The 27,056-nt window shown below is 38.3% G+C and overlaps 1 protein-coding gene and 1 non-coding gene across 2 annotated transcripts in view; one reads left to right on the top strand and one right to left on the bottom strand.

Moving 5' to 3' along the window:
* The window catches only part of MAOB (monoamine oxidase B), a 138,580-nt gene that overhangs the window by 98,104 nt on the left and 13,420 nt on the right, over nucleotides 1-27,056 (bottom strand). The window lies entirely within an intron of this gene.
* Nucleotides 4,231-4,337, top strand: LOC118636721. Its single transcript, XR_004960708.1, has one exon. It is a non-coding gene; the product is annotated as a U6 spliceosomal RNA (small nuclear RNA).

Raw genomic sequence — 27,056 nt, 5'->3', positions numbered from 1 at the left:
TCCATGTGTTCAAATGTACTTGCATGTTCTTCTTGCAACTGATTTCTAGTTTCATGCCATTGTGAACTGAGAAGATGCTTCATGTGATTTCAATCTTCTTGAACTTGTAGAGACTTAGTTTGTGTCCTAACATGTGCTCTATCTTTGAGAATGTCCCTTGTGCACTTGAGAAGAATGTGAATTCTGTACTTTTGGTGTGTAATTCTCTGTAGATATCTATTAAATGCATTTGGTCTAGTGCTTCATTTAGAGTCTTTGTTTCCTTGATAATTTTCTGCCTAGATGATCTATTCAGTGATGTCAGCAGAGTGTTGCTGTCCCCTGCTATGATTGTATTGTTGTCGATTTCTCCTTTGAAATACTCCAGAATATTTTTAATATATTTTGGTGCTCCTATACTGTGTGCATATATGATTACCAAGGTTATATCTTCCTGTTGGATAGATCCTTTCAATATTATGTAGTGGCATTCTTTGTCTCTAGTTATGGACTTCATTTTGAAATCTGCTTTATCAGATATGAGTATTGCTAGCACAGCTTTTTTTTTTTCTTTTCGTTTGGAAGATTTTTTTTCCATCCCTTCACTTTCAACCTATGTGAATTTTTGTTGTGAGGTGGATCTCTTGTAATCAACATATATATGAGTCATGTTTTCTTATCCAATCAGCTGCTCTGTGTCTTCTTATTGGAGCATTCTATCCATTTACATTTAAGGTGATTATTGCTATGTACTTATTTATTGACATTTTTGTTCAGTGTGGTTATATATTTTTTTCTATTTCTTCTACTAATCACAACAGTCCTTTTAGCATATCTTGCAGTCCTGGTTTGGTGCTAATGTATTCCCTTATACTTTCTTTGTCTGGGAAGCTCTTTATTTCACTTTCTATTTTGAATGACAGCCTTTCTGGGTAGAGTAGTCTTGGATTCAGATCCTTGTTCTTCATGACCTTGATTACTTTCTGCCACTCCCTTCTGGCCTGTAGTGTTTCTGTTGAGAAGTCCGCTGAGAGCCTTATGGGGTTTCCTTTGTAGGTAACCTGTTGCTCATCTCCTGCTGCCTTTAGGATTCTATCTTTGTCTTTAGTTTTTGGCATTTAATTACCGTGTCTTGGTGTGGGTCTGTTTGGGTTCTTCTTACTTGGGTCTCTCTTTGCTTGTTGAACTTGAATGCCTTCTTCCTTCATCAAATTAGGGTACTTTTCTGTCACTATTTCTTTAAATATATTCTTAACCCTTGCTCATTTTCTTCCTCTTTGGGGACTCCAATGATGCAAATATTATTACGTTTCCAGTTTTCCCACAGTTCCCTTAAGCTGTCTTCCTGTCTTTTAATTATTTTTTCCTTTTGATTTTCTGATTGGTTGATTTTTTCTACCCTGTCTTCTAATTCACTGATCCGATCCTCAGCTTCCTCTACTCTGCTGTTTAGTCCTTCCAATGTGTTCTTTATTTCCATTATGTCATTCTTCATTTCTTCTTGGTGGTTTTTAATTCCCAATTGGTTGATTTTCAATGTTTCTATGTCTTTACTCCTGGTGCTCATTTCCTTACATATGCTGTTGAGCTTCCTCAAGATCACAGCTCTGAATTCTAGTTCTGTTAACTTGCTTAACTGCACCTCCTTTATCTCATCTTCGGTAGAGGTCTCTTGTTCTTTCATTTGGCTTTTGTTTCTGTGTTTCACCATTTTGGCTATCTCAGTTGGTTTTGGAGCCTGCCAAATTTTTTCCTGTGGGTGTTGGTGTTGTGATGTTTGTGGCTTCCTCTACTGGTTTTGGATGAGTGTCTGAGGACCCATGTTAAATACCACTGTCAAGTTTTACTTTCCTGTGTGGAGTTGCAAGCCTAGGAATGGTTCAGTTATCCTCTTGCTTTTTGCTTGGAAGCTAATAATCTTGGTTACTTGAAGAGCCTTAGGTTCTCAGTTGAATGAAAAACTCCCTCAGGTGTTAAGCAAAAGGGGATTTCCCGAGGGTGGGGCAGATGCTGTTTGTTAATGAGATTCAATTTGCATTTCAGTGGCCCACCTGTGTGGGGTTGAATCTCCGAGGGAATGGCTGCCACCTCTCCCCAGAGCCTTGGGAATGAGTAAGATGGCTATGGTCCTGCATGGCCGCAACTCAGCAAAACTCTGAGCACTCTCCAAATCCCGAGTGTCCGCACACAGTTCCAGTCCAATCCGCGTTCCCTCTGCCAGAGCCCAACGTGAGTGGCTATGGCTATTTTAGCATCTGTCCCAGCTCTCTGTGCTTTGGAGCCGCTTGAAAGTTTAACCTCGAGGGCACTGCTCACAGCTATGACTGCTGCTGCCGGTAGGCTCCCAGCCCCTCTCACACACCTCTGTAATTCTACCAAGATCGATTCAGTGTCCCTGGTTATATGCTACTCACAAGAGGCTTTTCTGTTGCTTTTTCCCAACCATTTGTCTTTGTTTTAGTCGTAATTCCAGTTTTGTCCTGGGAGATGGTTTGTGTAGCTTCCATTCACTCTGCTGCCATTATGGAACCTCTTCATCTACTTTTTTATCTTTATTGCTGAAAGTACTCCAGCATCTCTTTTCCCCATTGACCTCATTCTGCTATACTTCAACAAAGATGACAATTACTTAATCAATCAATAAATAAATGGCTACAATGGTGTCTATGTAAACAGAGTACATTTAATACAGTATAAGAAACTAGCCCTGGCCGGTTTGGCTCAGCGGTTAGAGCATCAGCCTGCGGTCCGGAGAGACCCGGGTTCGGTTCCCGCTAAGGGCACGTACTTCGGTTGCAGTTTGTCCCCGGCCCTGGTTGGTCGTGCGGGTGGCAGCCACTCGATGTGTCCCTTTCACATCGATGTTTCTCTCTCTGTGTCTTCCTCTCTCTCCCTCCCACTCTATCTGTACAAAAAATGGAAAAATGTCCTCGGGTGAGGATAAAAAAAAAAAAGGAGAAACTAAAATATTTACACACACCGAAATTTCCTCCAACCACACCAGAAATGATAAAGGATAATCTTGACTTTTTCCAAGGGAAAGAGATAAGAAAGACAGCCAATCAATAATTATAAACTACCTTACAAATGTAAAACACTGTAGTTTCCAATATTCACACACATTCAGTCCCTAACAATGACTCTGTGAGGCTGGCATTGTTATTCCTACTTTTAATATTAGGAAATGGAAACTCAGAGAGATTCAAGGACTTTCTCAGCATCATACAGCTGGCAATGGCAGAATTAGGGTTAAAACCCAGTTCTGTTTCTGTGCCCTGTATGCTTTTTCATGATTCACATTATTCTCTATAACACACAAAGATTTCGGTTGTTAAAAATTTTTTTCAAAATGTGCCAAGTTTTAAAATTTGAATATTTCTTAATTAACATTCTTGAAAAGAAAATATTAATAAAAACCACCTGGAGCCTGTCAGTACTCAGAGCCCTGAGACCATATCATTTTAGGAAGATCTGAAAGCATTTGGAACAGTGCTATGCCCTCTATGATAGTTTCACTGTACTACTCATTAAGAGGTGTTTTGGCTGAACAATTTCTTCATCTGTAAGTACACACTGACTCATTTTTTTAAAGAACATATCAAATCAGAACTTTTTGGAAAATCAAAACATTACATAGCATAAATCAAACATACCAATGTGTACCATCAATTTGATCATTGAGAAACAAAGTCTAGAATTATGTTATTCAAATCTTGCCCCCAAATATGAAAAAAGAGACCATCTTTTCTTGGAAGCCCTTTGCTTTGTTTTCCCTAAGACAGTCAAAATACATAACAGAAAAATAAATGGCAATATCTTGTAAATTGAACAAAGCCTCAGGCTGTGGGATGATTTATGCTCTTGAAAAGGATAAAATGCATCAAGCTTTCATGAGTTACCATAGAAACCTTTCTCCAAATGCTGCTGCTTTGAGATACTAGAATGAAATTGCCTCCCAATATATCTAAAGACAAAAAATTGTTTCTTCATCAAGCTTTATATGCAAATTATTGCATTTTCCAAAAATGTCAGCAATAATGAGTGTTGTTCCATATCCAAGCTTTTGTCTTTACCCTTTGTTGTTTGAAAGGAGTGGGATATCTTTCATGTATGGTAATTACGGTAGACAAAATTTATTTTGCTTTACTTCAACATGGTCTCCCATGAAAACAGGATGAAAACCCAGCAATTACAATTTTGTCTTTCTCAAGTCTATGTGTTATATTCTTCATTTTAAAAACTATTATATAAGTGCTCGCTTCGGCACCACATATACTAAAATTGGAATGATACAGAGAAGATGAGCATGGCTCCTGCACAAGGATGACACGCAAATTTGTGAAGCATTCCATATTTTTACTTATTTGTGGAATATAGTGAACTAAACAAAGTGATGAACAAAATTAACGCAGAGACATAGAGGTGGGGTAGAGACTTGTCTGAGAAGCCTCTGAAGAGGGGGGCTGGAGGGGGAGAGATAAACCACAGAACTTACATGCATGTATGCATGACCAATGAACATAGACAACAAAGCTGGAGATGGGGCGAGGGGGATGGGGAGGAGGGTGTCAATGGGGGGAAAAGGAGAAACATCTGTAACAAAAACAAATAAATAAATAAATAAATAAAAATAAAGCACTGGTCGGTTTGGCTCAGTGGTTGGAGCATCGGACTGCGGTCCAGAGAGACCTGGGTTTGGTTCCCGCTAAGGGCACGTACCTTGGTTGCAGTTTGACCCCCTGGTTGGGTCATGCGGGTGGCAACTACTAGATGTGTCCCTTTCACGTCAATGTTTCTCTCTTTCTCTCTCTTCCTCTCTCTCCCCTCCCACTCTATCTGAACAAAAAATGGCAAAATGTCCCCGGGTGAGGATACAAAAATAAATAAATAAGTAAATAAATAAATAAATACTATTACATAAAATTAAACTTTTAATTTAATCTCATTGTTATGATAATAGACCTTCTATGAATTACCAACATGATTATTTAGACTCACAAACATCTTTAAAATATAAAATTAGGAAGTTATGACACTCCCTATGGCTCACCCAATTCCTAAATCCTAGTCTCTGAAAAAGCTGGATGTTACAAATGGCCTGAAGAGGGTCAGAGGCTGGCTGTAGAATACTTTGAATACTTCTCCATTTATTTATTTGTTTGTTTATTTATTTAATATTTTAATCCTCAACTGAGGATATTTTTTCATTTATCTTCAGATAGAGTGGGAAGGGGAGAGAGAAAGAGAGAGAGAGAGAGACAGACAGACAGACAGACATCAGTTAGTTGTCTCCTGCATGACCCCGACCAGGTCTGGGGATAAACCACAACTGAGGTATGTGCCCTTGATGAGATTCAAACCTGTGACTCTTTGGTCAGTGGGCTGATGTTCTAACTGCTGAGCCAAACCGGCCAGGGCGAAAACTTCTCCATTTAAACATCCCCTTTTATAAATAATTAAATTAGAAATTAGAAATTCAAGAAGGAGAGGATAAAATGTGGGCTTTAACCAAGGAAAGTAAATCTGCATGAGATGTAACAAGCAACTGGAGAACTAAAGTTACAAGAGTCATTTGGCGATGTCAAAGCCCAACCCTCCCTCTGTCTTGTGGGAGACCAGTGCAGAACCTGACCCAGGAACTTTACTTTTTCTGCCCCTGAAATATTCCTGTAGCCAAAGACTAAGGAAGTCAACAGTATACAAGGACAAGAGTAGAAGGGAAACACCACCTGGTTCAAGGAGAAGGCAGAACATTGCAATTCTGAAGAAAAAACTATTCCTAATAGTCCACTGCCTGGCCCAGTCATTTACCCAGGAGCCCAAGTCTAAAACCTGGGCTTAATCATTGTGTCTTTCTGGTCCCTCATCCAATCTTACATTTAATATCTTACAAAAGCCAGCATAACCTGGCTCCTGCCAACTTCTCTAGACTCTTATTCTTCTGCTCCCCACACTGTACCCTATACTCCTGCAATATTGGAACAGTACCCCCCCCCATGGTTCTTCCCATACCCCACAATAAGAATGAGGAGACCATGGTGGTCCAGGAGAAGGGAGGCTGAGGTAGAGTTTGCATCTAAATCCACAGAATCCATTGAGAGATCCATAATTTTAAACTTTTAACTCAAATTATTTTTGGAAAGAAGTTTTTCCTGTTATTTCATAGTAACAGATTGGAGATAGATTGAAACTTCTCCATGTCTGGCCAAAATCCTGTTTGTGGTTTGATAAAATATTTAACAGAAATCCAAAACAAGCTGGCAATGTTTACAAAGACAAGGCCTAAAATGGAACCCAGATGAAATTACTTTCTTTTTATTAGGTTCAAATCTTTTCAGGGAAAAATATACTTTAAAAAATCATTTTAAATCTAAGTAAGAGGATCTGGATTCAGTTGTCAGGGTTAGAGGAACTGCCACACAAAAATGAACACTAGTACAAAGATTAGTGAAAAACAAAATATCTATTGGTGTCTGAAGCTGGGATGCAGTGCCCCCATTCTCTTTAGGACAGCTGCTGAGTTACCCCAAATCAAATACCAATTCAGTCACTTTTAGCCAGCATATCTAGATTTCATGCTGAATGGTAGGTCCCACTCTTGCCAATACAATTGTTTTAATTCCTTATTTTAAACAAACCATGTATTACTCCAAGAAGGAAATTTAATCTTTCTTAAAAATGAGACATCTTTCATATTCTGAGGCTGCCATTGGTTAGGTGATCAAATTTATCTCTTTTGTAAAACCTCAATTTCCTGACCTTTAAAAGAGTGAAAATATTTACCACCTGTGTTATCAAATAGTTGTGGAAAGAACTGAGGCAAAATATAAAAGTTACTGAGTATATTACGCATTACAAGGTAAATACCCCCAAAATATCTGTCCCATGAATGAGCCTGATGCCTTAGAAAGTATTTGGCTTTGAATTAGGTTCCAGTGCCACTTTGTCTCTTAGGCACTTTGGAAGTAATTTCTGAACTCATGATTTCAGTTTGTAAAATAGGATAATACCTTTCAGGCAGAGTTGATCCAAAGATGACATGCATAAAATTAATTACTTTCATATATTGGGCCCACTGTTGCTTTCTGGTGATAGGCAGCCTAGACTTTGAAATTAACCAGGCCTTTACTTCTCCTTCACTTCCATCTCCCAACAAATAGTTATTAACAATTTAAGGATTTTTACAACAACTTTCCCAATCCTTTGATTCAGCATAGGTGATTTATCCACAGATCATGTCTTATTCTAGTGCTATAACTTCTTAGGTTTTAATATTTCTTCAAGCTATGTATCTCACTCACACACACACACACACAAAATGACTGGGTCTTAAACTACCTTCTTTTTAACTTAAAACAAATGGATAGATTGGATCATAAACTGAAGAAATGCCCACCAACCATAGCAGAGAAGGGTTTAGCAATGTCTTTTCTGTTGATAATATTTTTATGGACTTGGAGCAATCGAAGCAGTATCTTTTGACTAATCGTCCTCAGAAAGAATATTTCAACATCTCTTTTCTACAATGAAGACAAATGTATTTGTCAGAAAATTTCAGGCAATTAAATAAAAACAGTTTTCAACCTTAGTGTATAAATTCCCACTGTTCAAATGGCTATTTCATACCTTTTCTTTCTTTTTTTAAAAATTTTTATCTTTATTGTTGAATGTATTACAAATGTTCCTCATTTTTCCCCCATTGACCCCCTCTTCCCCACTCCTACCCCCCTCCTGCCTTTTCCCACACTGTTGTCTGTGTGCATTGGTTATATATATAAGTTCTTTGGTTTATTACTTCCAAACCCCCAAACCCCCTTCCCTTTGAGGTTTGCCAGTCTAGCAATGACTTGTACTTCTTAATCCCTTCACCTTTTTCACCCATTCCCCCAACCCCTTTCCCATCTGGCAACCAACAAATTGTTCTCTGTATCAATGAGATTGTTACTGTTCTGCCTGCTCATTTTGTTTGTAGATTCAATTTTCTATACATATATATTCATTGCCATTTTGTTGGTTCATATATTTTATCTTTTTCTTCAAAAAGATCCTTCATCATTTCATATAATAACGGTTTGGTGGTGATGAACTACTTTAACTTTTTCTTGTCTGGGAAACTCTTGATTTGGCCATCGATTCTAAATGACAGCTTTGCAGGATAGAGTAATCTTGGTTGTAGATTCTTGCTTTTCATCACTCTGAATATTTCTTGCCAGTCCCTTCTGACCTGCAAAGTTTCTTTTGAGAAATCAGCTGACAGTCTTATGGGAAATCCCTCGTAGGTTAACGAACTGCTTCTTTTAAGATTTCTCTTGCTGCTTTCAAGATTCTCTCTGTCTTGAAACTTTTGCATTTTGATGATGATGTGTCTTGGTGTGGGCCTCTTGGGGTTCATCTTGCTTGCGACTCTCTGTGCTTCCTGGACTTGTATGTCTGTTTCCCTCACCAAGTTAGGAAAGTTTTCTGCCATTATTGTTTCCAATAGGTTTTCGATTTCTTGTTCTCTCTCCTCTCCTTTGGCACCCTCAAGATGCAAATGTTGGCACGCTTGAAGTTGTCCCAGAGGCTCCTTACACTATCCTCATTTTTTTTGGATTATTTTTTCTTTTTGCTGTTCCGATTGGGTGTGTTTTGCTTCCTTATATTCCAAATTGATGGTTTGCTTCTTGGCTTTACCTACTCTACTATTGAAACTGTGTAAATTATTCTTTATTTAAATTAGTGCCTCCTTCATTTGTGACTGGTCCTTTTTTATGCTCTTGAGGCCCTCACTAAATTCACTGAGGTTCTCACTAAGTTCCTTGAGCATCCTTATAAGCAGTATTTTGAATTCAGCATCTGTTAGGTAGCTTATCTCCATTTCACTTAGTTCTTCTCCTGAGGTTTTGTTCTGTTCTTTTATTTGGGACCTGTTTCTTTGTCTCCTCATTTTGGCTGCCTCCCTGTATTTGTTTCTATGTATTACTTAATGAGAGTTATGGGGCTAGATGAGACCAGATGCTGCTTGTTTAAAAGAATTTAGGAAAACCTGAAGCAGGATCCAAGACAGGCCAATCCTATGGTTAAGCAACTGGCAACAGCTTGGGTGGGCCTGAACGTTGGGTGTGGCAGGGCCTCAGGGAATCACCAGGGCGGGACAACCAGTGTAAGCCAGGTTGCTGGAGTCCCAGATATGGTGACTGTCTGCCACCCCAGGGAAGGGCTCACCAAAGGAACAAAGGCCTCTGACAGCATGTTTGTTCTGGAGAAAGACCCTCTCCAGCTATCGCCCCAATGCCAAACAGCTCAGTTCTTCCTGTATGTCTCTGGTGCTCTCGAGCTGCCTCCCCTCCAAGCTTAGAGGGATTGAGTTTGATAAGTCCGTGCGCAGGCCCTTTAAGAGGAGCTGCCTGGCGTTCCAGCTGCCTTAGCTTCCCTCTGCCTCAGTTCCCGCTGGTTTTTCCAGCCAGAAGTTATGGGGACTTCACTTCCTGGCACTGGAACCCTGTTCTGGGAGCCTGGTGTGGAATGGGGACCTCTCAGTCCTCAGTGAGGACCTTCCCAGCCGAGGTGTTCTCCTGATTTTTATCTGCCACACGTGGGTGTGGGACAAGCCCATCTGCCTTCACCCCTCCTACCAGTCTCGATGTGGCTGCTTCTTTAATTCCATAGTTGTGGGACTTCCATTCAGCTTGATTTCAGGTGGTTTCAAATGTGGTTGTTCTGTAGTTTAGTTGTAACTTTGATATTGTGGGTGGATGCGATACTGCATTTACCCATGCCACCATCTTGACTGAAAGTCCATACCTTTTCTTTTTAATATATATATTTTTATTGATATTTAGAGAGGAAGGGAGAGGGAGAGATAGAATCAATGTGAGAGAGAACCATCGACTGTCTGCCTCCTGCAGGCCCCAAGCCCACAACCTGGGTATGTACCCTGACTGGGAATTGAACAAGTGACCTCTTGGTACATGGGTCGATGCTCAGCCACTGAGGCACACCAGGAAGGTTCATGCCTTTTCTTCTAAAATCTCCTACATGATACGCCCAGCCCTCTTTAGCTGATGACTATCATTCAGTTTTTTGAGAAATAAAATAATTCATTTGTCTTTCCAAAATAAATCCACCTATATACCTTCACCTATGCCTGTACATGCTGATCTATCTCCTATGATTTAAATGAAGTGGCTCCTTTAACAAAGCCAACCCTCTCCACTCTCTTTGGATCCTATTCCCCCAGGGCTTTGATGTTCTAATCATATACTTTATCTCCTGCATCATCAATTTGTCCTTTTCTCCTGGATCACTGTCATCAGTACACAGACCTGCTCTACTATTGCTCATCTTTAAAAAAATAAATGAATAACTGTGGCCCAACATCTCCTTTTAGATACAACCCCTTACCTCTGTGTCCCTTCATAGCACTTTTTCAAAAGTTTATCTACACATATTGCCTCTATTTCCCTACTTCACTCTAGTCAGGCTTTCATCCTCACCGTTCCACCTAAACTGCACTTATCAAGGACATCAGGGATTTTCATATTGCCAAATGCAATGATCAACTCTTTGTCCTTAAATTACTGGTTCTCTTAACAATTTTTGGTCTTGTCTTCCTTATTGACCCATTGTTTTCACTTTATTTCTGGGGCACATAGTTCCGTGGGTTTCTTCCTCTCTAATTCATTGCTCCTCAGATTTGTTTGCTGGATCCTTCTCTTCTTCCCAACCTCTAAATATTGGAGAGCCCCAGGACTCAGTTCTTGCATCTCTTTTTAAATAATCATGCTGAGATTATCTCACCCAATTCCATAGACCTAAAACTTCAAGCTTGATATATAAATTGCCTATTTAATTGTGCCTTCAGCTATTTAATAATCACCTCAAACTTAACATATCCCAAATAGAGCTCTTGAGTTCCTCCCTCAAGCTAATTCTTCTCCAGTCTTCTTCATCTCAGTAATGGTGCCACCATTCACTCATTTGTACAGGTCAAAATCTAGAAATTATCTTTTATTCCTTGATCATTCTGCCCTCCAATTAATACATCAGTAAGTCAATTCTACAGGCATACAACCATTCCTTAACACCCTTACTACCACCACCATGGTCTAAGATGACATCTCTCCTATGGACTTTCACAATAGCCTTGCAATTGCTTCCACTCTTGCTTCTCTAAGTTTTCGATTTACAAAGCACAGACTATCTTTTCAAACAAAATCAAATTCAAGACACTTTCCTCTTTCAAAATTTCCAATGAATTACATTGAAAAGAGGCAATCCCACCCCATTACTTAAATTACAGGGTCCCATATGACCTCATTCTTTTAAAAAAATATATTTTATTATTAAAAATTATTTTATTTTGTGCTTACAATGCAAATCAAATGATTTTATTAAATGCAAAATTTATTTTTAGTTTTATATTGTACTTGATGGTTGACATTCTTTATTAGTTCATACCAAATATAAACAGTAAAAGCAGATTGTGTGGCTTTCTTTTTTAGGAGACTCAGTTATTTTAACAACTGGATATTGCAAGTAAGCCAATCTGGTATCAATTCTTATAAATTTTTTTAAGGAATAACTAAAGAATGATTTTCACAATTTTGGCAAGTTTTATTCTTTCCTATCCCTGTCCCTCACTCTTCTTCTCTCCTTTCCTTCTTCCATTCCTTCCATCCTTTTCTGTTATGTCTGCTGTTTTTATTAGTTTCTAATGTATACATGTATTAAAGTAGACTGATTTGTGTGCAAAATTCTTGCCTACATATCTTGTCTTACTGCCCTTTGCTTATTCTTCTCTAGCCATATTGACTTGCTGTCTGTTCCTTAAACATATCAAAGTTAATCCCACCATAGCAGTCATGCACAAACTATACCCATCTCTTGTAATACTCTTCCCTCTGATATTTACATGTTCAACATCTCATATCTCAACTTATACTTCCCCTCTATGAAAGAGGCATTCCCTCACTGTGTTCTACCTCTCCATCTATTCTATCTTTCATGGATTACATACCACTTTCAGTACTTTGTTTTTTGTTGGTTGGTTGGTTTTGGTTTTGGTTAGTGAAATGTTTTATTTCATTTATTTATTTTTTTAATTTATTTACTTTTGTTACAGATGTTTCTCCTTTTCCCCCCAATGATTCCCCTTCCCTCTCCCTCCCGGCTCTGTCCCTAGCTTTGTTGTCCATGTCCACTATTCATGCATACATGCATATAAGTTCTGTGGTTTATCTCTCCCCAACAAACCCACCATTCTGGGGATTGTCAGTCTGTACCCCACTTCCACGTCTCTGGCACTGCCCCATCCCTCAGACTGTTATGTTCATTATATTCCACAAATAAGTGAGATCTGGTGATATTTGTCTTTCTCTGTTTGGCTTGTTTTGCTTAGGATAATACTTTCCAGGTCTCTCCATGTCATCTCAAAGGATAAGAGCTCTTTCTTACAGCTGCATAGTACTCCACTGTGTATATGTACCACTGCTTTATTATCCATTCGTCTACTGATGGACATTTGGGCTGTTTCCAGATCTTAGCTCTTGTAAATAGTGCTGCTATGAACATGGGGGTACATATGTTCTTTCCGATTGGTGTTTCAGGCTTCTTAGGGTTTATTCCTAGAAGTGGGATCACTGGGTCAAATGGCAGTTCAATTTTTAATTTTTTGAGGTAACATCAGATTGTTTTCCATAGTGGCTGCACCAGTCTGCATTCCCCCCAGCAGTGTACTAGAGTCCCCTTTTCTCCACACCCTCGCCAACACTTGTTCTTTGATGATTTGTTGATGGTGGCCATTCTGACAAGTGTGAGGTGATACCTCATTGTTTTAATTTGCATCTCTCTGATGATTAGTGATGTTGAGCATTTCTTCATATGTTGCATAGCCATTTGTATGTCCTGTTTGGAGAGGTGTCTATTTAGTTCCTCTGCCCATTTTTTAATTGGGTTCTTTATCTTCCTTTTTTTGAGTTGTATGAGCACTCTATATATATTGGAAATGAACCACTTATCTGATATATCATTTGCAATGATGCTCTCCAATACTGGGGGTTGCCTTTCCATTTTGATGATTGTATCTTTCACTGTGCAGCAGCTTTTGAGTTTGAGGTAGTCCCATGTGTTCATTTTCTCCTTTGTTTCTATTGCCTTAGGTGTTGTATCAGTGAAAATTCTGCTGTGAATGATGTCTGAAATTTTGTTGCCTAGTTTTTTCTAGAATATTTATGAATTCATGAGTCACATTTAAGTCTTTTATGCATTTTGAGTTTATTCATGTGTATGGTATAAGTTGATGGTCTAGTTTCATTTTTTTTTTTTTTGCATGTAGTTGTCCAATTTTCCCAACACCATTTTTTAAAAGAGGCTGTCTTTACTCCACTGTATGTTCTTGCTCCCCTTGTCAAATATTAATTGAGCATATTGCCTTGGGTCCATTTCTGGATTCTCTGTTCTGTTCCACTGGTCTGTATGCCTGTTCTTGTGCTATTACCAGGATGTTTTGATTACAGTGGCTTTGTAGTATAACCTGAAATCTGGAAATGTGATCCCTCCTACTTTGTTCTTCTTTTTCAAGATTGCTGTGGCTATTCGAGGTCTTTTTTGGTTCCATATGAACTTTTGAGGTATTTATTCTAGTTATGTAAAGTATGTCGTTGGTACTTTGATGGGGATTGCATAGAATCTATAGATAGCTTTGTGTAGGATGGACATTTTAATGATGTTGATTATTCCAATCCATGAACAAAGTATGTGCTTCCATATTTTTATAGTTTCCTCAGTTTTTTTATTCAATGACCTGTAGTTTTCTGCAAATAGGTCCTTTACTTCTTTGGTTAAGTTTATTCCTAGGTATCTTAATTTTTTTTTTGCTGCAATGGTAAATGGGATTGTTTTTTAGTTTCTCTTTCTTGCAGTACTTTGTATGTATGTATGTATGTACACAGGTTGGTATTTATTTGGTTGGCTCACTGATTATTTATTGTGTGTCTTTATTCACCAGATTATAAGCTCTGTGAGCAAAAGGCTCTTATTTGTTTTGTTTCCTGCTGTATCCCCAACACCTGGGAGACTATCTGGCATATAGGCATCTTTAATAAATATTTGTTGCTGGCATGAAAGAAAGCAGACAAGTCAATTAACTCAGCTGTGAAGGATGAAGAGGGATTCACTTTGAAAAAAAAGTAAAAACTTACTCTGGTGGATTTATCTGAATGCAGTTTTACTCAAAATCTAATGTATCACAAAACTTATATTAATGTCAATGTGACCATTTGATTACAAATGCCCTTTAAAGTTTTCAACCACAAATTCTCTATTCCAAATATTGTTTATTTACAAATTTAATACAAAAATTTTGCAAGGGAACAATGCTTCAATACAAATGAAGTCTTCTACCTGAACAAGGATACCAATAGGTCCCCAAATACTGACAGTAGAATGTCAGCTCCACAACTCTTCTTCCTCATATCTAAAGCCTATAAACTTCCCTTTAATCAATAATATCATCTGGGCACTCATTAGACAATTAAACTGTTTACTCTGCTAAAAGTTATTTGAGCATCTAATATTTTAGAGATATTTTAAGAGCTTTGTTAAGTACTAATTCCTCCAGGGCATTTAAATTCTATGCATTGTATTTTACAACAGAAAGATACCTGGTCTGTGTTGTCTTAGCTACTTACAGAAATTTCTTATATACTGAATGTGTTGTAATATTATGCTCTAGCTGAAATAGTGTATGTCTGTGTGTGAGTTTATTTTTAAATACCTTAAACAAACTCTCTGTATTCCCAATCTTTGTGCATAGTATCAAACTGTAATGTTAATCAGAATTCCAATTTGAAAGATGAAACCACCTGTAATGGGAGATGCCAATTCCATCTTGTTGAGAGGATGTGTAATTCATACCTGAGAATCCTGTGCTCCTTGACAAATACTTCCTAGACAAAGAAACAAGTGAAACTGAAAACGCCAGTGTCATCACTTACCCTTGTGGTTGCAAAAATACATGTAAAATCCTTGAGTAGCAAAATTCTCAATGTGGAAAATTATGCTGTGATGTTATTCTCCTGTCCCTTTTTATCTCTCTGGATCTCTGTTTGATGCCACACATTTTTATTTATGGAGCTCCTTTACTCTGTGTATTTGTGGGAGCAGAATCTCATGTACATTCTTAGCTCTATCTTACTATGTCCATCTGTATCCCATACTCCCCCAATTCCTTTTGTCTCTCTTAATTGACCAAATACAAAGCCCATATGTATTTATTTATAATGTTACAATTTGTTAACTTTGTTGAAAATATACAGAGTTTGGGGGTCATCTTAGTGCTGGTGAGTTTTTTGAGACTGCTGAGTTCCCCTGGAGGTTTGCAAAAGTAGTAGAATCACAATATAAATTTTACATAGAATACTATCACAAGGAAAACATGTTTCAGGAAGTCAGTGTTTGCATTAGGCCATTTTAATTTCAGTATCAAAATCATCCTATAGCTGGCTATTGGCCATACACCTGGATGTGAAATCTGCACACTAAAAGTGGTTGCCAGGCTCACAAAAACTACATGCTCTACAAGGGCATAATGGTTCTCCAAGATAGCATTTAAACATCTTGGCTAAAATATTTCTAGTATTAGTTACTTATCAGTTCAGAAACAAACAAACACTGATTTGTTCAAAATGAGGAATGGATTCCACTCCATATTCTAACCACATATCAAAGAACAAAATGAAATAAATCTAGCCCTCTCAGAAAATATAACTGAATAATAGATGCAAAAAATGCTCAAGTTAACTAGTAATTAAAAATGAAAATCAACCATTTTCACCTCTCAGTTTGAAAAACTGAGAAATACCATGTTCACTCTCAATTTGAGAAAGATTGAAAGAAAAGGATGATATCAAATGCTGCCAACAATGTGATCAAACAAAGCTGGCCAGAATAGTAATTGGTAAAACATTTGAGAAAAGCAATTTGGCAACATCTGTCAAAAACTTTAAACTGTCCATATAGTTCAATTGAAAATTATTATTTTATAACACAATTCTAAGAAATAAAACAAAAATGGAAAAAATATTATTCTCAAAGATCTTTAGTGCAATACTATTTCTAATAATAAACACGTAATGTATAATGTCCAATAATCTGGTATCAGTTAAGTAAGCTATGGTACACCTATTTGATATTAATTAAATTATGTTTATAAAGACTGTGATGATGTGGAAAATGCCTATGTTTTAATATATTTTTAAAAGATATAAAATTTTGTCTATAATATGAGTATAAATATATATGTGTGGTACACACACACACATACGCACACACACAGAGAGATACATTAAAAAAAGAAAAAAGCCTGGAAGAAAATATACCCAAAATGTTAAGAGTGGTTGTCTTTGGATGGTAGAACGTTCTTTTTTTTTAAAATCTTCAGATAGAGTGGGAGAGGGAGAGAGAGATAAACATTGATGTGTCTCTCTTACATCAATTGGTTGCCTTCCACACAACCCTGACTAGAGCTGGGACCAAACCACAACCAAGGTACAAGCCCTTGACCAGAATGGAACCCACAACTCTTTGGTTTACAGGCTATGCTCTAACTACTGAGCCAAACCAGCCAGGGCTAGAAACATAAAATTGGGAAACTTTTTGGGACTCCTACATATTATATTTTTGCTGAAAAGTTTGGTAAGAATAGTAGGTCTTTTCTGAGAACAATGAACCATGTAATTAGAAGAAGGAAAAAAAAACCCACCAACTAACAAAAACCTCATGATGCACATAACAATTGTATGACTGTCTCATTTGAGGTATTTTATTTTCCAATATTTGCCATCCTCCTAATTTATATTTAAAAATAATTCTATGATCTAGAGGCCTTGGAACCAAATGAATTTCTGAACTTTTCAGATTTTAGGGAGATGAAACAGTAAATAGGCATATTTTATATAATAGTCCTGGTGACAACTCGACAACCACCCTTTAATCACCTGCATTATTACATCTGCAGTAAAATACATGGTGAGGCAAAAGCAGGTTAACAATTGTGAGTATGCAAAACAGTTTATTCTTGTATTATTATTTATTAACTATTGTATTATTTTACATATGAACAATTGTAAATCTACTTTTGCCCCACCCCACCTGACTATAGCAAAGCAGACAGATAAATTTTGTTCAGGTTTTGCTAAATGATCCAGAAAATATTTTCAATTCTCATAGCTCCGAGCATTTGGAAAATGCAGACAAGGGACTGTGGCCTATATTGTGGTAGATTAGAGCCATAACTTCAGTCAAATAAGTGCTGAGGATATGGATGTCAAAAATGGGACAAGAAAACTCAGGGAAAATGGAGACAATTGTTCATTATAATTTTTCTAGCCAACAAGGTGCTTTAATAGTTATTAACACATCAAAACAGATATAGTTAAGTCACCCCGAAAACAGGGACAACACAGAAGAATCCAAATGCAATTATGAACCTAAATTTCTAAATTTAGTTCTCAAAGGAAGATTTAATAAGCCAAACAATATTTACTGTGAACCTACTAGGTGCAGGCATTGTACCAGCTGGTGAAGAACAGAGTGCCCCCACCTGGGAGCTTATAGTAGGAAAGGAAGAAAAGGTGTAAAACCAGGTGCCAGAAAGGTGTTACTGGAAGGTGAAATGTAGTTTGCAGAAGGCTATCAGAGAAGGAGACCCCCCAAAAAGTGAACTTTAAAATAAATTCTGGAAGATGATCAAGAGCTACCAAAGTGGTAGGTAGGAGGGAGAACTAGGAAGAGATTCCACATGGAGAAGAGCAAATGCAAAGGACAGAGACTGTAGTAGATTATTTGAGAACGTCAAAATGGGCCAGTGTGGCTGCAGTGTGAATGCAAGAAAATGGTGAGGGATGAAGCTTCTGAGGCAGGCAGGGCTCAGGTCTGCAGTCTGTCTGGGCCACAGTCATTATTTCAAAGTTTATCCTGGGGTTCATGGGAGACCACTGAAGGGTTTAAAGCAAAGGAGTGACCTCATGAGATTTATATTTTAAAAAGATTGCCCTTCCAGGACCAAAATCTAGAATGATACATGCCAGGCTATTAACATGGGTCACCTTAGGAGGGTTATGCTGGGGTGAGGCCAATGGATAATCAACTTTGTCTCTGAACAACTTTATTGGCTTCATGTCAACAATAAACACTTTTGTTTACCTTAAAAATAGCAAAGTTGAATTTTTTTCCATTGAAAACAAATTCTTCTTCTTTCAGTATAAGAGTGGACTGGATGGATAAATCCTAAAGACATTATGCTAAGTGAAATAAGCCAGACACAAAAAGACAAATCCTGTATGATTCCACCTATATGAAGTTCCCAAATAGTCAAATTCGTAGAGAAAGAAAGTAGAATGGCAGTTGCCAGGGGCTGAGGAATGTAAGGAATGAAGAGTCAGTGTTTATTGGGCATAGTTTCACTTTAGGATGATGACAAAATTCTGGAGATGGATGGGGGCAATGGCTGCACAACAATGTGAATGTACTTAATGCTGCTGAATTTTTATACTTCAATTGTTTCAAGTGGTACATTTTTTACTGTATATATTTTTCCACAATAAAAGAAAACTGGAGAAGGACTGGATTGAATGATAGGATGTAAAAGACCAGACTCTGGGAACTACAGTGGTCCACATGAGGAACCCCAGATCAAGGAGACAGTGAGGCAGACAGGTCTGACCTATATTTTGGAACTGGAATATGTGGAGAAAAGAAAATCCTCATACACTGTTGGGATTATAAATTAGTGCAGCCACTATGAAAAACAGTACGGAGATTCCTCAAAAAATTAGAAAGTATCTAGTATCTCAAAGTAGACCCTGAAACAAGTTGGGTACCACTAGTATATTTGGGAGGTAATCTCAAGAAACCACAGTCAGCTCTGGGAGAGGTGATACAAGGAAGAGCAGGTAGGTAATAAGGACTATAGTACCAAACAGGCTTCAATGTGGGCATGGGGGCTGGATCTGACTAGTGGCCTCTAGGAGACTGTCTAGAACATGCCTCAGTGATTCCAACTAAGAAGTGAGGTAAGGAAGCTGTTATTTATCCTTTTAGTCCTAAGCAACAGCTATTCCTGGGGGCATTAACCACACCCCACTGCTTGTCTGTTTTGGATGGGAGGCAAGAAGGGCTCCACTAGCCAGAGAAAGCCCTCAGGAAAAGACTTGCAGAAGTCAGAAGCCATAAGTCCATGTGTAAGAGAATGGGTGCCAAGGGGAGATGATAAGACTCCTATAATATCTGCTACAAATGTCAAGGGTCTCAGCTTGAAAACTGGTCTGAAAATGGTTGTTTCCCAAAAAGGGAACACTGGAGGCAAAGCCAGTAGGCAAAGGAGATGGAGGAACAACTAGAGAGGTAGTATGGAAGCAGGAAACTGTGAGATCTTGGGAGTAATGAGAAGGGATGTTTTAAAATGTCCAGTTAATGCATTTCATAAAAAGCTGGAAAATCTCTTCTTAGATCATGAGAACTATTTTGGAAAACAATATTGGTTAAATAATTGTTTATAGGGTCCAAACACCCTACACCACAAGATTCAGAGGCCAAAGATGTAGGAAAGAATATTTGACTAGACAAATAACAGTGTGAGTAATATAAACCCTCAACCTGTGTTTCCACTCTGAATCTTTTTCTGACCTTCCACTTAATGTAAAATTATACAAATCAAGAAATTGTACATACCACCTTATAGGAAAGATGTACTTGTTGAGAAACAAAAACCTAATATTGCCTTTTTTATACGTACAAGAATTATATGTGTAATAACCTGCTCCTATCACTTTGTCCTGATTAAACAAACAAAAGGCCAACTATGAAGCTTTCAGAGGCAACCTGAGGAAATACCAGCTGGCCTGATACTCCTCTAAATGAATGCGTCCTCTAAGCAAATTTGTTAGTTTTTAGAACTTAGATAATAGAATAAATAGCAGGATAGATGTATGCTGACCCAGTTCACCCAGTTCCCTTTCGCCTCAGCTCCCTCCTACCTCTGTTCCCTCCTGCTTATCGCTAACTGCCTCCGCTTCTGTACACGTAGCTTGCTTGCTCTGCTAAACTCTTGAATGACCCCTGTCCTATATAAGCAACCCTCCCCCTGAGCTCGGGGCTGCAGTTCTCCTCTGAGAAGGTTGGCTGCAGTCCCTGCACAGGTAATAAAGCTCCTAATATTCAAAATTACTTTGTGTCTGAGTGAGGTTGATTCTCCTGGGTTACAACAATATGTAACCAAGGTCCTTTAGAAATATAGGCAGATATTATTGTTACTATATTTTGCACAAGAAATTTGTTTTCTTTTCACACAAAGCTGAAATTATTTTAAAAGCAAAACCGAATAAGCTCTCAGTTTACAAACTACTCTCAAACATCATTCTTCATTGTCCTTCAAGTCTTCTGAAAGGGTTAGTAATGTTTTAAAGGGTAAAGGTAAAAGCTTGCAAAAGGTGGAAACTGTGAAAAATTGTATTGCTTGCATGACCTTTACTCAGCCTTCTGTTAAGTACAGACTATCTGGATTATCCACAAGACAATGATTCACCCAGCAGACACAGGATGAGATACCAGACCAGTCCAACTGCAAAGTGGACAATTGGCCAGGTAAAGTACATCAGCAGGAACTGCTGGAAGCTAAAAGTAGAGTATATAATCTATACCCCAATTGTTATTCGAAGCTTAACCCTTTTTGGCTCAGCTCACCTGCACCCAGGTGCATCCAATAAAGACACTTTGCTCTACATTGGCCTTGCGTTGTGGATGTGATCTCCTGCCGGATCACACCTTTTATCTTCATCCACTATATTTGGAAAATATTGAAAAATGATGCTAAGAATTTATATATATATATATATATATATATATATATATATATATAGAATGCAGAAATTGAACACTGGTTTAAATTCTAAGTGCTAATATTTTTTTAATCCAAATTTTCTAAGAAAAGGTGTTCAAACATCTCAACACACACACACACACACACACACACACACATATTTATTGGAAATTTAAAATTAATTAATGCTTTTAATTTTAAAGATTGGTTTTAAACCTGTTCTCAAGCAATCTTTTTTAAATTTATTTTTATTGAATTTATTGGTGTGACATTGGTTAATAAAATTATATAGGTTTCAGGTGCACAGTTCTACAATACATCATCTGTATATTGTATTGTGTGTTTACCACCCAAAGTCAAGTGTCCTTCCATCACCATTTATCCCCTTTTTACCCCCTTCTACCTCCTCCCAACCCCTTTCCCTCTTTCCTCTGGCAATCACCATACTGTTGTCACTGTCTATGAGTCTTTCTTTTTTTTTTTCTTTGTTTAAATTCTTAAGTCTTCTCACCCAGCCCCCAACCCCCTCAATCTTTAAACCTACAAACTCCTTTCAAAGGAATTCATCTATGGCGAAGGAAGCCAGATTTAAAAGATATCTGTTTACTGAAATGTACTAAAAGAGCACAACAGGGGGAAAAAATGCTTTCTCATTTTCATAAGCTTCTCATAGTTTTCTATGTTCACAAACTAAAACCCAGAAATAAAACAAGCATCAGCCTCAAATATTTTTTTCTTCTGCACACAAAATGTTTTTGCCTCTCTTACCTTTTTATCAACCTCTTTGTATTTTTCTCCATTTCTCAAGCCTAAAAGTTCAATATTGTGAACTGGCAGACTGATTTATCTACAGAAAACTCAATTTCCCTGTGGACACATTCTCCCTGAAATCAGAGGGAAAGGAACAAAGGGAGAACAGCAGATCACAGACAGTGTATTTTGGATGTTCTGTCTTTTATCAACTAGGACCATGTGATTTCCTTTCAGAGTCTAACCACTCCTGCATGCAGCCTGATTTCTGATAACATAAAAGGCATGTATGATATTCTACTTACCCCTCATAAAGCCAGGATTATGACACCATCTATAACTAAGACTAAAAAAGCTAGAGAGGACAACAGCACTTGGAAACCAAAACTATTTAGCATCCATTCTGACTTACTGCAAAGATGAAGAAACGCAAATGTTTCTTCCATTTAAAAAGTACATATTTTTTGTGCACAAGCCAACAAGTAATAGGCACAGGAAATGTAATTTAACATCATTATGGGTGCGTGTGTGTGTGTTTTTTAAACTGGAACTGTTTCTTGATTTCTTATTCCTAGCAACTAGCACATAGGAGGCACTCACTTAATGTTTTCAAAAAGGAAGGTTAGTAGCAGAAGACAGATTGATTGGCATGCTGCCAACTACAGTTTTGAGTAGTTAGTAAGTGTAAGAAGCTGAATCACAGGATTAAAAACTAGCCCCCAATTTCCTTTTACAAAAATTTCCATAATTAGTGCTTTGTCTTTTTCAGTTAGAGAATAGAATCCTCAAGTGTTAGTGTCATCATAATGCTAGTAGTCTAGCTCTACTAGGTTTGGTTTGAATGACAGACATTCTTTCTCTCTCTCTCTCTGGAACGAACAAAGTGTTGTCACCACTGGACTTCATATAATTCTGAATTATATATAGTCCCTGCCCTTTCCAATGCTTTTATAATCATCTTCAAGAAAATGAGCTGGTAGGGAAAGTCGGTCTTTGTTTCCCAGCTGCTCTGCACCACTGAACCCTAAGCACCTTGCTTGGAGTACCCTCCCTATTCTGATGTACATCAATCACACAAGTCAGCAGTTGAGGGATGGGATTCCCTTCCCAATGATGTGCTTACAATTTGACCATATACCTCTACTTAGAATTCTCAGGACCAAAGCACAGAATCTCTGCCTTTCTCAGTCATCCTAAACTTATACTGAACAGACAATTGTCTACCTTAGCTAACTGTAAAACCAATAGCAGAATACTAAAAAAGAAAATACAGACTTCCGGTCAAGATGGTGGAGTAGGTAAATGCGGTATCCCACAACCACATCAAAGTTACAACTAAACTACAGAACAACCATCATTTAAAACCACCTGAAATCAAGCTGAATGGAAGTCCTACAACTACGAACTTAAATAAGCAACCACATGGAGACTAGTAGGAGGGGCAGAGGCGCAACAAGCTAGTCTCACAGCCACATGTGGCAGAAAAAAATTAGAAGGATACGTCGGCTGGGAAGGTCCTCCCTGAGGACTGAGGGGTCCCCATCCCAAACCAGATACTGAGCTCAGAGTTCCAGTGCCAGGAAGACAAGTCCCCATAACTTCTGGCTGGAAAAACCAGCGGGTACTGAGGCTGAGGGAGACTGAGGCGGCTGGAGCCCCAGGCAGCTCCTCTTAATGGGCCCGTGCATGGACTTACTGGGAATAGCACCCTCCAGGTTCCAGCATGGGAGAGGCAGCTTGAAAGGCACCAGAGAAATATGGGGAAGAATTCAGTTGTTTGGCATTGGGGCGACGGCTGGAGAGGAGGCTTTCTCCTGGACAAATGTGCTGTCAGAGGCCTTTGTTTCTTTGGTGAGCCATTCCCTGGGACTGCAGACAGCCTCTATATCTGGGACTCCAGCAATCTGGATCACACTGTTTACCTGCCCTGGTGATTCCCTGAGGCCCTGCCCCACCCAACTTTTAGGCCTACCCAAGCTGTTGCCGCTTGCTTTACCATAGGGTTGGCCTGTCTTGGATCTAGCTTCAGGTTTTCCTAAATTCTTTCAAACAAGCAGCATCTGGTCTCAGCTAGCCCCATACCTCTCATTAAGTAATACATAGAAACAAACACAGGGAGGCAGCCAAAATGAGGAGACAAAGAAACAGGTCTCAAATGAAAGAACAGAACAAAACCTCAGGAAAAGAACTAAGCAAAATGGAGATAAGCAACCTAATAGATGCAGAGTTCAAAATACTGCTTATAAGGATGCTCAGTGAACTTAGTGAGAACCTCAATGAACTCAAGAGCATAAAAAAGGACCAGTCAGAAATGAAGGATGCACAGTTAGAAATGAAGGAGGCACTAAATGAAATAAAGAATAATTTACACAGATTCAATAGCATAGCAGGTAAAGCCAAGAAGCAAACCATCGATTTGGAATATAAGGAAGCAAAAAACACCCAATCGGAAGAGCAAAAAGAAAAAAGAATCCAAAAAAAATGAGAATAGTGTAAGGAGCCTCTGGGACAACTTCAAGCGTACCAACATTTGCATCTTGGGGGTGCCAGAAGGAGAAGAGAGAGAACAAGAAATCGAAAACCTATTTGAAACAATAATGGCAGAAAACTTCCCTAACTTGGTGAAGGAAACAGACATACAAGTCTAGGAAGCACAGAGAATCCCAAACAAGATGAACCCCAAGAGGCCCACACCAAGACACATCATCATCAAAATGCAAAAGGTTCAAGACAAAGAGAGAATCTTAAAAGCAGCAAGAGAAATCTTAAGAGAAGCAGTTAGTTAACCTATGAGGGATTTCCCATAAGACTGTCAGCTGATTTCTCAAAAGAAACTTTGCAGGCCAGAAGGGAGTGGCAAGAAATATTCAGAGTGATGAAAAGCAAGGACCTACAACCAAGATTACTCTATCCTGCAAAGCTGTCATTTAGAATTGATGGCCATATCAAGAGTTTCCCAGACAAGAAAAAGCTAAAGGAGTTCATCACCACCAAACCAGTATTATATGAAATGTTGAAGGGTCTTCTTGAAGAAAAAGATAAAAAATTTGAACAAACAAAATGGCAATGAATACATACCTATCGACAAATCTACAAACAAAATGAACAGGCAGAACAGAAGCATTCTCATAGATACAGAGAACATTTTATTGGTTGCCAGATGGGAAGGGGGTTGGGGAAATGGGTGAAGGGATTAAGAAGTACAAATTGGTTATTAGACTGACAAACCTCAAAGCGAAGGGGAGATGGGGGTGGGAAGAGATAAACCAAAGAACTTATATGCATATATGCATAATCAATGGACACAGACAACAGTGTGGGGAATGGCAGGAGGGGGACAGGAGTGGGGAGGAGGGGGTAAATAGGGAAAAAATGAGGAACATCTGTAATACATTCAATAATAAAGATAAATGTAAAAATGAAAGAAAAACTATATTTTCTGGCCCTTAAATCATTTGTTAAATTACACAGAAGATCATGTCTCTGGACATGCCAATTTAAAATGTTGTGACTCAGCATTCTCCCCAGGCCCTTTTGGGTTTTGTATTCTAAAAAAAAAAAATTCAAGTCCTTTAATAGCCTCCACCTCCAATTGAGTAAAGCTTCATGGTTAGAACACCTGACATGAAGAACAAAAATACTGTTGAATTATTGTTTGCCTATATTAAGGTCTATGGTAAGTGGCCTCTAGGACAAAGTTGCATGTGGAACTTCTGTCAGGGTTTAACACGTGGAAAGCAGGATTGTGCAGAGGAAGTAGTTGAACTGAAACACAGTCACAACAGAGGCCTCAGTCAGTCCTACAAGGAACTCCAGATCTGAAATGACCCTTCAGAGTTTTCCTGAGTCCAAGCAAGGGGCCCTGGCCTCCATATCTATCTATATCTATATCTATATATCTATATCTATATCTATATCTATATCTATCTATATCTATATCTATATCTATATCTATATCTATATCTATATCTATCTATATCTATCTACCTACCTACCTACCTACCTATGTTTCAGTGTGCTCCCAGGGCACAGGCATACCCCTGGGTGAGTCAGCTTCTATTAATCAAGGACAATTTCCAAAGGGACTCAGTTGTGAACCAGCAGTAGCCAACACTCCCAGGAGATGGGGGATTAACTGTCCTGAAGAGGGCTGGGCAGCTCACTGCAGCATCCACTACATTGACATTTTAGGGCCAACAATAAGAAGAGTGAAACTGAATTTTCAATGCCCTGTGTATATTAGAGCATATATTTGCGTCTCAACCACTTAAGCTGTATTTTAAGGAGAAATATTTAAGTTGGCTGATTATCTTTTCAATAATTTCTATCACCAAATATACCTTCAGATCCTTTAAGGTCCTGAGGTGAAACTGCCATCCTCCTCTCCACTCTGTTATCTGAACTAAATGAATTATATTAAGGTTCTTTCCAACCACCCTGCAGCATTTGCCTATAGGTAGCTGTATGTGCCTCCCTCTGCTTGTTGTGCCCCTTCCATCTGTATGTCCTCACACCTAGTCTAATGCTTGGTAAATACGGCACTTGATAATGGTGTACTGAATGAATGAATCAATCAATCAATCAACAAATGAGCAAATGTGACTTCTTTTCCTCCCCTGAAGAAATAAGACAGAAAAACACATTTGATGAACAGGTATAACTCATTTGAGTGTACACCTCTATGTGTGCTTATCATCAGTACTTAACAAGGACTGTTTGATTTTAACTAACTGGCATAGCATAAAAGGGCTATTTTACAGGACACCTAAATAAATTAAAATCTATCATAGGATTTGAATGCAAACTAAAGAGGATATTAAAATCTAAACAGGAAACAGCTGTTTGATTAGCTGTTACAATAGATTTTAAACAAAGGCTATATTCATGTCTTACCTAGATGGGTAAAAATAATTAACCATAGAAAAGTATTTGCTACAGGGCTATTTTCTTTTCTATGCTGAAAGACACCAGAATAATCTAATTAAGGATGTGAAACCTCTAGAAGCACAGGATGAGTTGTATCCAAACAATTTTAAAGTATTATAAAAAAATATGTTCCGCCCTGGCCGGTTTGGCTCAGCGGTTAGAGCGTCGACCTGCGGTCCCGAGAGACCTGGGTTTGGTTCCCGCCTAAGGGCACATACATCAGTTGCAGTTTGTCCCCGGCCCTGGTTGGTCGTGTGGGTGGCAGCCACTTGATGTGTCCCTTTCACGTCGATGTTTCTCTTTCTCTCTCTGTTCCTCTCTCTCCCTCCCACTCTACCTGAACAAAAAATGGAAAAATGTCCTCGGGTGAGGATAATAAATATAAATAAATAAATAATAAATAAATAAATAAATAAATATAAATAAATAAAATAAATGTTCCTAGTAAATAATGGTAGGGATAAAACATTACTTGCAAAACCCAGTTTGCCAACATATTGTAGAAAGCAAAATGTACTTGCCACCAGTGAAATTTCATAAAACT

Source organism: Molossus molossus, unplaced genomic scaffold, assembly GCF_014108415.1.
Source record: "Molossus molossus isolate mMolMol1 unplaced genomic scaffold, mMolMol1.p scaffold_m16_p_2, whole genome shotgun sequence".
NCBI lineage: Eukaryota > Metazoa > Chordata > Mammalia > Chiroptera > Molossidae > Molossus > Molossus molossus.
This window is presented reverse-complemented; position numbering and strand designations above follow the sequence as displayed.